This window comes from Salmo salar, chromosome ssa02 (genome assembly GCF_905237065.1).
Source record: "Salmo salar chromosome ssa02, Ssal_v3.1, whole genome shotgun sequence".
NCBI lineage: Eukaryota > Metazoa > Chordata > Actinopteri > Salmoniformes > Salmonidae > Salmo > Salmo salar.
Window position 1 is genome coordinate 5289432 of NC_059443.1, and position 14139 is coordinate 5303570.

Genomic DNA, 14139 nt, shown 5'->3' on the forward strand with positions numbered 1-14139 from the left:
GCTGTGTAGCTGTGTAGCTGTCTAGCTGTGTAGCTGTCTAGCTGTCTATGTGTCTATCTGTCTATCTGTGTATCTGTGTATATGTCTATCTGTGTAGCTGTCTAGCTGTGTAGCTGTCTATCTGTCTAGCTGTCTAGCTGTCTATGTGTCTATCTGTCTATCTGTGTAGCTGTGTAGCTGTCTATCTGTCTATCTGTGTAGCTGTCTAGCTGTCTATCTGTGTAGCTATCTATCTGTCTATCTGTGTAACTGTCTATCTGTGTATCTGTATAACTGTGTAACTGTGTAACTAAACTATGTAACTCTTTACATATCTGTGTGTATCTGGGTACACTGAGTGTACAAAACATTAGGAACACCTTCCTAATATTGAGTTGCACCCCCTTTTGCCCTCAGAACGGCCTCAGTTCATCAGGGCATGGACTCTACAAGGTGTTTAAAGCATTCCACAGGGATGCTGGTGCATGTTGACTACAATGCTTCCCACAGTTGTGTCAAGTTGCCCTTAATGTCCTTTGGGTGGTGGACCATTCTTGATACACACAGGAAACTGTTGCGTGTGAAAAACCCAGCAGCATTGAAGTTCTTGACACGCCTGGCACTTACTACCACTCCCCATTCAAAGGCACTTAAATATTTTGTCTTGCCCATTCACCCTTTGAATGGCACGCAATCCATGTCAAAATTGTCTCAAGGCTTAAAAATCCTTATTTAACGTCTCCTCGCTTCATCTACACTGATTGAATTGGATTTAACAAGTGACATCAATAAGGGATCATAGCTTTCACCTGGATTCACCTGGTCAGTCTGTTATGGAAAGAGCAGGTGTTCCAAATGTTTTGTCCACTCAGTCGATCTGTGTATTTCTGTGTATCTCTGTAGGCCTGGCCCTGACCTATATCCTGGAGAACAGCTTCAAGCCGGAGTCAGGCTCCAGGAGCGGCGTACCCAAAGTCGGTATCCTAATCACAGATGGGAAGTCCCAGGATGACGTGATCCCGCCTGCCCAGAGCCTGAGGGACGCTGGCATCGAACTCTTCGCCATTGGTAGGACTCAAGGCCTTGTTGTCCTTACTGTAGTATGAACACATGATGGTGTCTTTAGGAGAACTACAGTGTATAAACAACTGAAATAAGACATTTACATAAGTATTCAGACCCTTTCCTCAGTACTTTGTTGAAGTATTTTCAGGTCTCTCCAGAGATGTTCGATTGGGTTCAAATCCGGGCTCTGGCTGGGCCACTCAAGGACATTCAGAGACTTGTCGCGAAGCCACTCCTGCGTTGTCTTGGCTGTGTGCTTAGGGTCGTTGTCCTGTTGGAAGGTGAACCTTTGCCCCAGTCTGAGGCCCTGAGTGCTCTGGCACAGGTTTTCATCAAGTATCTCTCTGTACTTTGCTCCATTCATCTTTGCCGCAATGCTGACTAGCTTGGCATTCAGGCTAAAGAGTTCATCAGACCAAAGAATCTTGTTTCTCATGGTCTGAGAATCTTTAGGTGCCTTTTGGCAAACGCCAAGCAGTTTGTCATGTGCATTTTACATGACAGCCTGCTGGAAGGTTCTCCCATCTCCACAGAGGAACTCTAGAGCTCTGTCTGATTGACCATAGGGTTCTTGGTTACTCCCTGACCAAGGCCCTTCTCCCCCCATTGCTCAGTTTGGCCGGGCGGCCAGCTCTAGGAAGAGTCTTGGTGGTTCCAAACTTCTTCCACTTAAGAATGATGGAGGCCACTGTGTTCTTGGAGACCTTCAATGCTGCAGAAATGTTTAGGTACCCTTCTCCAGATCTGTGCCTTGAAACAATCCTGTCTCGGAGCTCTACGGACAATTCCTTCAACCTCATGGCTTGGTTTTTGCTCTGACATGCACTGTCAACTGTAGGACCTTTATTTAGACAGATGTGTGCCTTTACCAATCATGTCCAATCAATTGAATTTACCACAGGTGGACTCCAATCAAGTTGTAGAAACATCTCAAGGATGATCAATGGAAACAGGATGCACCTGAGCTCAATTTCTTGTTTCATAGCAAAGGGTCTGAATACTTATATAAATAAGGTATTTTTTTATTCTTTTTTATTTGCAAAAATATCTAAAAACCTGTTTTCGCTTTGTCATTATGGGTTATTGTGATGTCATTATGGGGTATTGTGTGTAGATTGGTGAGGATTTTTTTTATATAATACATTTTAGAATAAGGCTGTAATGTAACATTTTCAAGGGGTCTGAATACTTTCCGAAGGCACAGTATATTCATGCTGTGGGACTTGATGTTGTCAGTAGGACACAGTTAGTGTGCCATGAATGTTGTTTTAGAGGTAAAGGCTGACATGGTGACACATTTGGATACACTTTTGTCCTTTGTGTTATGTTAAGGGAAACAAAAGGAAACGGATAGATCTTGATCTTGATCTTAATCTAAATCTAAATCTTGATCTAAATCTTGATCTTGATCTAAATCTTGATCTAAATCTTAATCTAGATCTTAAACTTGATCTAAATCTTAATCTAGATCTTAAACTTGATCTAGATCTAAATATTGATCTAAATCTTAATCTAAATCTTAATCTTGATCTAAATCTTGATCTAAATCTTAATCTAAATCTTAATCTAGATCTTAATCTTGATCTAAATCTTGATCTAGATCTAAATCTTGATCTAGATCTTAATCTTGATCTAAATCTTGATCTAAATCTTAATCTAAATCTTAATCTTAATCTTGATCTTGATCTTATTGCTCTCTCTCCCTTGATCTTGATCTTAGTGCTCTCTCTCCCTGTGTGCAGGTGTAAAGAATGCTGATGAGAATGAGCTGAGGGCCATAGCTTCTGAGCCTGACAACACTCATGTGTACAACGTGGCAGACTTCAGCATCATGAGCTCTATCGTAGAGGGACTGACCCAGATAGTCTGTGAACGGGTAGAGGAGCAGGACAAGGAGATCAAAGGTGAACAAATCAAATCCGAGAGCAAAGACGTTGACACTTCAGTCATCATACTACTGTATGTCTTTACAGTACATACTGTCTCATTCACTTAGACATAGTGCCCAGTCTTCAGTCATCATTCTACTGTATGTCTTTACAGTACATACTGTCTCATTCACTTAGACATAGTGCCCAGTCTTCAGTCCTCATACTACTGTATGTCTTTACAGTACATACTGTCTCATTCACTTAGACATAGTGCCCAGTCTTCAGTCCTCATTCTACTGTATGTCTTTACAGTACATACTGTCTCATTCACTTAGACATAGTGCCCAGTCTTCAGTCCTCATTCTACTGTATGTCTTTACAGTACATACTGTCTCATTCACTTAGACATAGTGCCCAGTCTTCAGTCCTCATTCTACTGTATGTCTTTACAGTACATACTGTCTCATTCACTTAGACATAGTGCCCAGTCTTTAATATTGAGCAGTCCTCAGGTTGTCACTACAAATCTGAGCTGAAATAACTTCTGTCTGTTTGATACACTTCATACTTAATCATCATGCAGAATCATCATAATGCTGCCCATATGTAGTGTATACTGAATAAATATGCACTTAGACATACATACTTAGAAAAAAGGGTTCCAAAAGGGTTCTTCGGCTGTCCCCATAGGAATACCTTTTTTGGTTACAGGTAGAACCCTTCTGGGTTCCATTTAGAACCCTCTATGGAAAGAGTTCTACATGGAACCCAAAAGGGTTCAACCTGGAGCCAAAACGGTTCTAGTTGGAACCAAAAATAGTTCTTTATAGGGTACTCCTATGGGGACAGCCAAAGAACCCTTTTAGGTTCTAGATAGCATATTTTATTTCTAAGAGTGTACAGTACAGTCTTTCCAGACCATGCATTCTGCTATCCTTACTATCTGTAATGTCTGTCCTCTAGGAGAGTCTGCAGAACAGGAGACACAGGACCCGAGAGGACATCAACATGTCCATACAGTATACTGTACAGTCTTTCACCTTAGATGATGCTATCCTGTACTATCTGAATGTCTGTTCCTCTAGGAGAGTCTGCAGAACAGGAGACACAGGGAGCTCCTCAGGACCGAGGGACATCAACATGTCCATACAGTATACTGTACAGTCTTTCACCTTAGATGATGCTATCCTGTACTATCTGAATGTCTGTTCCTCTAGGAGAGTCTGCAGAACAGGAGACACAGGGAGCTCCTCAGGACCGAGTGACATCAACATGTCCATACAGTATACTGTACAGTCTTTCACCTTAGATGATGCTATCCTGTACTATCTGAATGTCTGTTCCTCTAGGAGAGTCTGCAGAACAGGAGACACAGGGAGCTCCTCAGGACCGAGGGACATCAACATGTCCATACGGTATACTGTACAGTCTTTCACCTTAGATGATGCTATCCTGTACTATCTGAATGTCTGTTCCTCTAGGAGAGTCTGCAGAACAGGAGACACAGGGAGCTCCTCAGGACCGAGGGACATCAACATGTCCATACAGTATACTGTACAGTCTTTCACCTTAGATGATGCTATCCTGTACTATCTGAATGTCTGTTCCTCTAGGAGAGTCTGCAGAACAGGAGACACAGGGAGCTCCTCAGGACCTAGTGACATCAGAGGTGACAGCCAGGAGTTTCAGGGTGTCCTGGAGTCACGCTCCCGGCAGTGTAGAGAAGTACCGTGTGGTGTACTACCCTGCTACCCAGGGAGGACGGCCTGAAGAGGTATACACACTCCATCTTACTCTCCCACCCAGTAGTTTTTTATGTCCATCTGCTGCAGGTGAAACCAAGGGGTTGGAACCCAAATTATTTTCGAATCGTTTCGTTCTGAATAGAATCACAATTTTATCCGTTCCGTTCCACTGTTCTGACCAGAAAAATAAAGTTCTGAACCGGTTCAAACCTCAAAGTACCAGTTTATATTTTTCATTTCTGTTCCTTTTTTAACCTTTGAAATAGACAGTTGTTTACATTTAGCTCATTAAATGACTTCACCAATCAGTGCAGATAGAACAGGCAAGATGCGACTGACATTTTGCGGGTGGGAGAGAGCAAGAGAGGGTGGAGGCTCGAAGAGCTGGGCATCTTGTTATGAAGAGCATTATCTGACACAGGTCCACAGAATTCTACCTAGGAAGAGCGGCTTCTATGGAGGAACTTTGAATGTCCTTTGAGCTAGCTAGCTAACAAGCTTGTGTGTGTAGAGTGGCACCAGAATTAAAAACACGTCTTACTTTTTTGTTGTTAGTAAATCCAACGTTAAACGTGATAACTAGGCCTACAGTATCATTAAATAACATTGAAAAAGTTTACCCATTCTTCTCTAGCTAATTAAAAATCTCTCTCCCTATCTTCTGAATCAAGCTTGTAACGTCAGTACAGTAGCCTCTGTGTCTGAGGGGGAGGGGCAGGTAGTCTAAACACTCACAGTTAAAGATTTTCAACTTGCAGGCAGACACTGGAATACGTTTCTGAGTGACAGAGTGAGGGCTTTGCATAGGCGCTTTGTTGCATTCTTTTGTGGGGCTGGAAAAAAATGCCTGGAACATAAAATTACGTTATTAACCGGTTCTCATGCTTTTAAAATAACGGTTCTGTTCCGGAACAGTATGGATCACTTTCGTTCCAGGTTCCGTTTCTATTCCTTGAAAAATGTACATTACTGGATGTATTCACTCAAGATGTTCAGGACAACTTTTCTGAATGTATTGACTCGAGATGTTCAGTCTCTGTGTATCTCTCTGAACCAGTCTGTGTATCTCTCTGACCCAGTCTCTGTGTATCTCTGTGTATCTCTCTGACCCAGTCTCCATGTATCTCTGTGTATCTCTCTGACCCAGTATCTGTGTATCTCTCTGACCCAGTATCTGTGTATCTCTCTGACCCAGTCTCTGTGTATCTCTGTGTATCTCTCTGACCCAGGATCTGTGTATCTCTCTGACCCAGTCTCTGTGTATCTCTGTGTATCTCTCTGACCCAGTATCTGTGTATCTCTCTGACCCAGTCTCTGTGTATCTCTCTGACCCAGTATCTGTGTATTTCTGTGTATCTCTTTGACCCAGTCTCTTTGTATCTCTCCCAGGCTGTGGTGGACGGCACAGAGAACTCTGTGGTTCTGCGGTATCTCAACTCCTTAACAGAGTACCAGTTAGCTGTGTTTGCTGTGTACACCAGCTCAGCTAGCGAGGCACTTCGTGGCAGCGAGACCACATGTGAGTCCACCTCCCTTCTCATTGTCAGCAAGACTATTTTCTATACTTGTTCTTTTTTCCCTCAACTCCTGGGCCAAGTTGGATGTGTGTAAACATACTCTTTCACCTGGGTTTAACCCAATTCTCTCTGTGTGTCTGTGTGTGTCTGTGTGTATCTGTGTGTATGTGTCTGTTCGTTCCTGTGTGTGTTCACGTGTGTCTCAGTGGCTCTCCCCATGGTGAACGGCCTGGAGCTGTACGACGTTACCCACAACACCATGCGGGCGCGGTGGAGCGGTGTGCAGGGCGTCTCGGGGTACATGGTCCTATCGCCCCCCCTGACCAAGGACGGGGCCTCCGACGAGAAAGAGGTACCCCAGCCGGAGGGCCGAGAGCCTGTGTGGGATCGGTCTGGGGGAGGGTTCTTCCTGGAGGGGCTGCTGGGGGTCCGTTTCTCTTTTCTCCTGATGAAATACAGCATGGATAATCCCTAGTTCCTAAACCACAGGACCACCGGGGATGGGAGGCCTTGTGTCAGTAGATCTGGTGCTGAACTGAACCTCCAGCAGCACCCTGGTGATCTGGAGGCTCCAGAGGCTTATTGGATCTGGTGGTGTCATGGAGGAAGGAGAGGCCTCAATAAGAGTACTTCCTCTGTCCCTGTCCCCGTCCCCATCCCCGTCTTTGTCCCTGTCTCTGTCCCTGTCCCTGTCTCTGTTTCTGTCCCTGTCCCTGTCCCTATCTCTGTCCCCGTCCCCGTCCCTGTCCCTGTCTCTGTCCCTGTCTCTGTCCCTGTCCCTGTCCCCGTCACCGTCCCTGTCTCTGTCTCTGTCTTTGTCTCTGTCTTTGTCCCTGTCCCTATCTCTGTCCATGTATCTGTCCCTGTCCCTGTCCCCGTCCCTGTCCCCGTCACCGTCCCTGTCTCTGTCTTTGTCCCCGTCTCTGTCTTTGTCCCTGTCCCCGTCCCCGTCTCTGTCTCTGTCTTTGTCCCCGTCCCTGTCTCTCTCTTTGTCCCTGTCCCTATCTCTGTCCATGTATCTGTCCCTGTCCCTGTCTCTAGAAAACATGTTGCAGTTTTAAAGAAAGTTTGCTTCAATTCTACTCATTTTGCCATGGGGCAGAGAGAAGATTTAGCAATGTTATAACTAATTTCATGCAATTCTACTCATTTTGCCATGGGGCAGAAAGGAAAATTAGCTGTTTTACATTTTGCCATAGGGTGGATTTTAGCATTTTTTAATATGATATCTGAGCGACACTGACTAACAAAATCAATGGGGCCCCTGGTCGGTATTTCAACCATGATAGCAAGTTTAGATAGCTGTCCGCTAAACTCACTGACGTGGGCTAATTGACTGACTATCAGTGACTGACATAACAAGAGAAAACTGATGATAAACAACCACATGTAGAAATGTCACCTTGTGTATTCTACTGTTCTACCTAGCAACAGTAAGTTGACACCCCGATTGAGTTTCTAATATATATACACTGCTCAAAAAAATAAAGGGAACACTTAAACAACATAATGTAACTCCAAGTCAATCACACTTCTGTGAAATCAAACTGTCCACTTAGGAAGCAACACTGATTGACAATAAATTTCACATGCTGTTGTGCAAATGGAATAGACAACAGGTGGAAATTATAGGCAATTAGCAAGACACCCCCAATAAAGGAGTGGTTCTGCAGGTGGGGACCACAGACCACTTCTCAGTTCCTATGCTTCCTGGCTGATGTTTTGGTCACTTTTGAATGCTGGCGGTGCTTTCACTCTAGTGGTAGCATGAGACGGAGTCTACAACCCACACAAGTGGCTCAGGTAGTGCAGCTCATCCAGGATGGCACATCAATGCGAGCTGTGGCAAGAAGGTTTGCTGTGTCTGTCAGCGTAGTGTCCAGAGCATGGAGGCGCTACCAGGAGACAGGCCAGTACATCAGGAGACGTGGAGGAGGCCGTAGGGAGGGCAACAACCCAGCAGCAGGACCGCTTTGTGCAAGGAGGAGCAGGAGGAGCACTGCCAGAGCCCTGCAAAATTACCTCCAGCAGGCCACAAATGTGCATGTGTCTGCTCAAACGGTCAGAAACAGACTCCATGAGGGTGGTATGAGGACCCGACGTCCACAGGTGGGGGTTGTGCTTACAGCCCAACACCGTGCAGGACGTTTGGCATTTGCCAGAGAACACCAAGATTGGCAAATTCGCCACTGGCGCCCTGTGCTCTTCACAGATGAAAGCAGGTTCACACTGAGCACGTGACAGACGTGACAGAGTCTGGAGACGCCCGTGGAGAACGTTCTGCTGCCTGCAACATCCTCCAGCATGACCGGTTTGGCGGTGGGTCAGTCATGGTGTGGGGTGGCATTTCTTTCGGGGGCCGCACAGCCCTCCATGTGCTCGCCAGAGGTAGCCTGACTGCGATTAGGTATCGAGATGAGATCCTCAGACCCCTTGTGAGACCATATGCTGGTGCGGTGGGCCCTGGGTTCCTCCTAATGCAAGACAATGCTAGACCTCATGTGGCTGGAGTGTGTCAGCAGTTCCTGCAAGAGGAAGGCATTGATGCTATGGACTGGCCCGCCTGTTCCCCAGACCTGAATCCAATTGAGCACATCTGGGACATCATGTCTCGCTCCATCCACCAACGCCACGTTGCACCACAGACTGTCCAGGAGTTGGCGGATGCTTTAGTCCAGGTCTGGGAGGAGATCCCTCAGGAGACCATCCGCCACCTCATCAGGAGCATGCCCAGGCGTTGTAGGGAGGTCATACAGGCACGTGGAGGCCACACACACACTACTGAGCCTCATTTTGACTTGTTTTAAGGACATTACATCAAAGTTGGATCAGCCTGTAGTGTGGTTTTCCACTTTAATTTTGAGTGTGACTCCAAATCCAGACCTCCATGGGTTGATAAATTGGATTTCCATTGATTATTTTTGTGTGATTTTGTTGTCAGCACATTCAACTATGTAAAGAAAAAAGTATTTAATAAGATTATTTCTTTCATTCAGATCTAGGATGTGTTGTTTAAGTGTTCCCTTTATTTTTTTGAGCAGTATATATATTATGGGGAACTTTGGTTTAACCAAACTCTCTGTGTGGGCCGCGGGCCGGATTATTCCACAAGATAAACGACTCTGCTTTTTCTACAGTATTGCGTGCCTCAGAAATAATACTGTATATTCTGTAAAGCTGTTTTCAGACAGTGCAAAGAAGTTACATGTTTCATGTGGAATTATTCTCCATGCTAATCAGGCTTCCAGATGGTGCATCTTGGCTTGAGTCCCAACAGTACCCTGTTCCCCATATAGTCCACTACATTAGTCCACTACGCAAGTAGTGCACTATATAAGGAATAGGTTGTAATTTTGGACTCACACCACTGTGTCATCTGGACCTTCACTGATGCCATGCTTTCCCCTTTCCCCCTTTAAACCAACAGATGAAGGTGTCAGATGCAGTAACTGATCTGGAGCTGGAGGACTTGACTCCTGCTACGGAGTACACTGTGACAGTCTATGCCATGTATGGAGAAGAAGCTAGCGATCCTATGACTAGCCAGCAGACCACCTGTAAGTGTCCTCTTAAACCTACTGTAAAATATTCAACAATTCAGATAAAGGACAGATATACTGTAGGTCTTCCTGAGGACAGATATACTGTAGGTCTTCCTGAGGACAGATATACTGCAGGTCTTCCTGAGGACAGATATACTGTAGGTCTTCCTGAGGACAGATATACTGTAGGTCTTCCTGAGGACAGATATACTGTAGGTCTTCCTGAGGACAGATATACTGCAGGTCTTCCTGAGGACAGATATACTGTAGGTCTTCCTGAGGACAGATATACTGTAGGTCTTCCTGAGGACAGATATACTGAAGGTCTTCCTGAGGACAGATATACTGTAGGTCTTCCTGAGGACAGATATACTGAAGGTCTTCCTGAGGACAGATATACTGTAGGTCTTCCTGAGGACAGATATACTGAAGGTCTTCCTGAGGACAGATATACTGTAGGTCTTCCTGAGGACAGATATACTGTAGGTCTTCCTGAGGACAGATATACTGTAGGTCTTCCTGAGGACAGATATACTGTAGGTCTTCCTGAGGACAGATATACTGCAGGTCTTCCTGAGGACAGATATACTGTAGGTCTTCCTGAGGACAGATATACTGTAGGTCTTCCTGAGGACAGATATACTGAAGGTCTTCCTGAGGACAGATATACTGTAGGTCTTCCTGAGGACAGATATACTGAAGGTCTTCCTGAGGACAGATATACTGTAGGTCTTCCTGAGGACAGATATACTGAAGGTCTTCCTGAGGACAGATATACTGTAGGTCTTCCTGAGGACAGATATACTGTAGGTCTTCCTGAGGACAGATATACTGTAGGTCTTCCTGAGGACAGATATACTGAAGGTCTTCCTGAGGACAGATATACTGTAGGTCTTCCTGAGGACAGATATACTGTAGGTCTTCCTGAGGACAGATATACTGTAGGTCTTCCTGAGGACAGATATACTGTAGGTCTTCCTGAGGACAGATATACTGCAGGTCTTCCTGAGGACAGATATACTGTAGGTCTTCCTGAGGACAGATATACTGTAGGTCTTCCTGAGGACAGATATACTGTAGGTCTTCCTGAGGACAGATATACTGTAGGTCTTCCTGAGGACAGATATACTGTAGGTCTTCCTGAGGACAGATATACTGCAGGTCTTCCTGAGGACAGATATACTGTAGGTCTTCCTGAGGACAGATATACTGTAGGTCTTCCTGAGGACAGATATACTGAAGGTCTTCCTGAGGACAGATATACTGTAGGTCTTCCTGAGGACAGATATACTGAAGGTCTTCCTGAGGACAGATATACTGTAGGTCTTCCTGAGGACAGATATACTGAAGGTCTTCCTGAGGACAGATATACTGTAGGTCTTCCTGAGGACAGATATACTGTAGGTCTTCCTGAGGACAGATATACTGTAGGTCTTCCTGAGGACAGATATACTGAAGGTCTTCCTGAGGACAGATATACTGTAGGTCTTCCTGAGGACAGATATACTGAAGGTCTTCCTGAGGACAGATATGGTGTCTTCAGAAGTTGTAGCTGTATAGCACTTAGTGACAACTGCTGATGGAAAAAGGGCTCTGTAAATACATTTGATTGATTGATTGATCTCTACAACATGACATTTTGAGTTAACCCTTTTGTGTCTGCAGTACCACTGAGCCCTCCCAAGAACCTTGTGTTCTCTGAGGTGGACCACAACTCAGCCAAACTGTCGTGGGAAGCTGCCTCTAGGAAGGTGACAGGATACCGCATCATGTACGTCAAGACTGACGGGCTAAAGACTGATGAGGTGAGAGACAACACTAGGGGATTTAACCTAGAACAAGACTAGGGGATTTAACCTAGAACAAGACTAGGGGATTTAACCTAGAACAAGACTAGGGGATTTAACCTAGAACAAGACTAGGGGATTTAACCTAGAACAAGACTAGGGGATTTAACCTAGAACAAGACTAGGGGATTTAACCTAGAGTTACCCATATATTACATCTGACTTCCTTCTCTGTCTGTCTGTCTGTCTGTCTGTCTGTCTGTCTGTCTGTCTGTCTGTCTGTCTGTCTGTCTGTCTGTCTGTCTGTCTGTCTGTCTGTCTGTCTGTCTGTCTGTCTGTCTGTCTGTCTGTCTGTCTGTCTGTCTGTCTGTCTGTCTGTCTGTCTGTCTGTCTGTCTGTCTGTCTGTCTGTCTGTCTGTCTGTCTGTGTCTTCTCTCTCTCTTCTCTCATTACTGTGTGTCTCTCTCTCTTCTGTCAATACTGTGTGTCTCTGTTTCCCCTTAGGTGGATGTGGGTCCAGTCACGTCCTGGACTCTGAATGACCTGACGTCTGCAAGGGAGTATGAGGTAGCCATCTTTGGGATCTACGACGAGGGCCAATCAGAAGCCCTCTCTGGCAGCTTCACCACCGGTAAGAACCAATCAGAGTCTCTCAGAGTAGTGCCAGATGAGCAGGGTTTGCACTTTAGGAGCTATTTTATTGGTACTAATGGTACTAACCAGGTCAGAATAGGACTGTAGTATGAGTTCTTCCTATTGGTACTAACCAGGTCAGAATAGGACTGTAGTATGAGTTCTTCCTATTGGTACTAACCAGGTCAGAATAGGACTGTAGTATGAGTTCTTCCTATTGGTGCTAACCAGGTCAGAATAGGACTGTAGTATGAGTTCTTCCTATTGGTACTAACCAGGTCAGAATAGGACTGTAATATGAGTTCTTCCTATTGGTACTAACCAGGTCAGAATAGGACTGTAGTATGAGTTCTTCCTATTGGTACTAACCAGGTCAGAATAGGACTGTAGTATGAGTTCTTCCTATTGGTACTAACCAGGTCAGAATAGGACTGTAGTATGAGTTCTTCCTATTGGTACTAACCAGGTCAGAATAGGACTGTAGTATGAGTTCTTCCTATTGGTACTAACCAGGTCAGAATAGGACTGTAGTATGAGTTCTTCCTATTGGTACTAACCAGGTCAGAATAGGACTGTAGTATGAGTTCTTCCTATTGGTACTAACCAGGTCAGAATAGGACTGTAGTATGAGTTCTTCCAGTCAGAAGTGATGTGTGTTTTACTTCATGTTATATCTGATCTTCCTGTTCTGATGATGCTGTTTGATCTCTCTAATAGACCCTGTGCCAGGCCCTCTTGACCTCCAGGCCAGTGAGGTCACCGCAGAGAGCTTCCGGGTCAGCTGGGGTCACTCTGCTCCGGGCATCGTCCTCTACAAACTGACCTGGGCTCCTTATGATGGAGGGGACACTAAGGAGGTTGGTACTGGGACAATCCACTAAGGAGGTTGGTACTGGGATAACCCCCTAAGGAGGTTGGTATTGAGACAACCCACTAAGGAGGTTGGTACTGGGACAACCCACTAAGGAGGTTGGTACTGGGACAACCCACTAAGGAGGTTGGTACTGGGATAACCCACTAAGGAGGTTGGTACTGGGATAACCCACTAAGGAGGTTGGTACTGGGACAATCCACTAAGGAGGTTGGTACTGAGACAACCCACTAAGGAGGTTGGTACTGGGACATTCCACTAAGGAGGTTGGTACTGGGACAACCCACTAAGGAGGTTGGTACTGAGACAATCCACTAAGGAGGTTGGTACTGGGACAATCCACTAAGGAGGTTGGTACTGGGACAACCCACTAAGGAGGTTGGTACTGGGACAATCCACTAAGGAGGTTGGTACTGGGACAACCCACTAAGGAGGTTGGTACTGGGATAACCCAAAAGGGAAACCAGACCTGGATCAATACATTTGTCAAATGCTTCATGAGACTCTTGCTGCTCTTAATTTAGTTTGCCAGGTAAAATATAATACATGGAATAGTCCCAAAAGTGCAAACTCCAATACTCATAATCCAAGTTAGATACTTGACTTGATTGGATGCCTGATTGACTAGGTTTTTAGTGGCTGATATAACTGTGATCCTGGCTCAGATCCAAAGTGTTGATAATCTGTCCTTAACAAGAGAACATCAGCTGTAGAATGGCACAATGCTCCAGTCTCTAGCCAACTGGTGAAACATTAGCCTGGTCCCAGATCTGTTTCTGCTGTTTTGCCAACTCCTATGACAACAGCCATTGGAGGTGGCTATAAAGCACAAACTGTTATGGCCCCAGGCTAGTGAAATATGCTCTCTGAACTGACTGACCAGCCTCATTCCTGGGTCCTGACTGACTACTGTAGCTAGCTGGTCTTTACAGATAGCACTGCAGGTCAGCAGGTCGGTGTGTTTACCGGGAGTCACCGCAGCAGAAAATAATACACTGCTGACGCTGTGGAGTAGATACACTGTCTGTGTCTGTGAGGTAGGGTGGTGGAATGTTACTGTGGAGTAGATACACTGGGTGTGTCTGTGAGGTAGGGTGGTGGAATGTTACTGTGGAGTAGATACGCTGTC

General features: G+C 45.3%; 1 pseudogene; it reads left to right on the forward strand.

Annotated features, from left to right (window-relative positions):
* Positions 1 to 14139, forward strand: part of LOC106573090 (collagen alpha-1(XIV) chain-like) — a 263151-nt pseudogene that overhangs the window by 74168 nt on the left and 174844 nt on the right.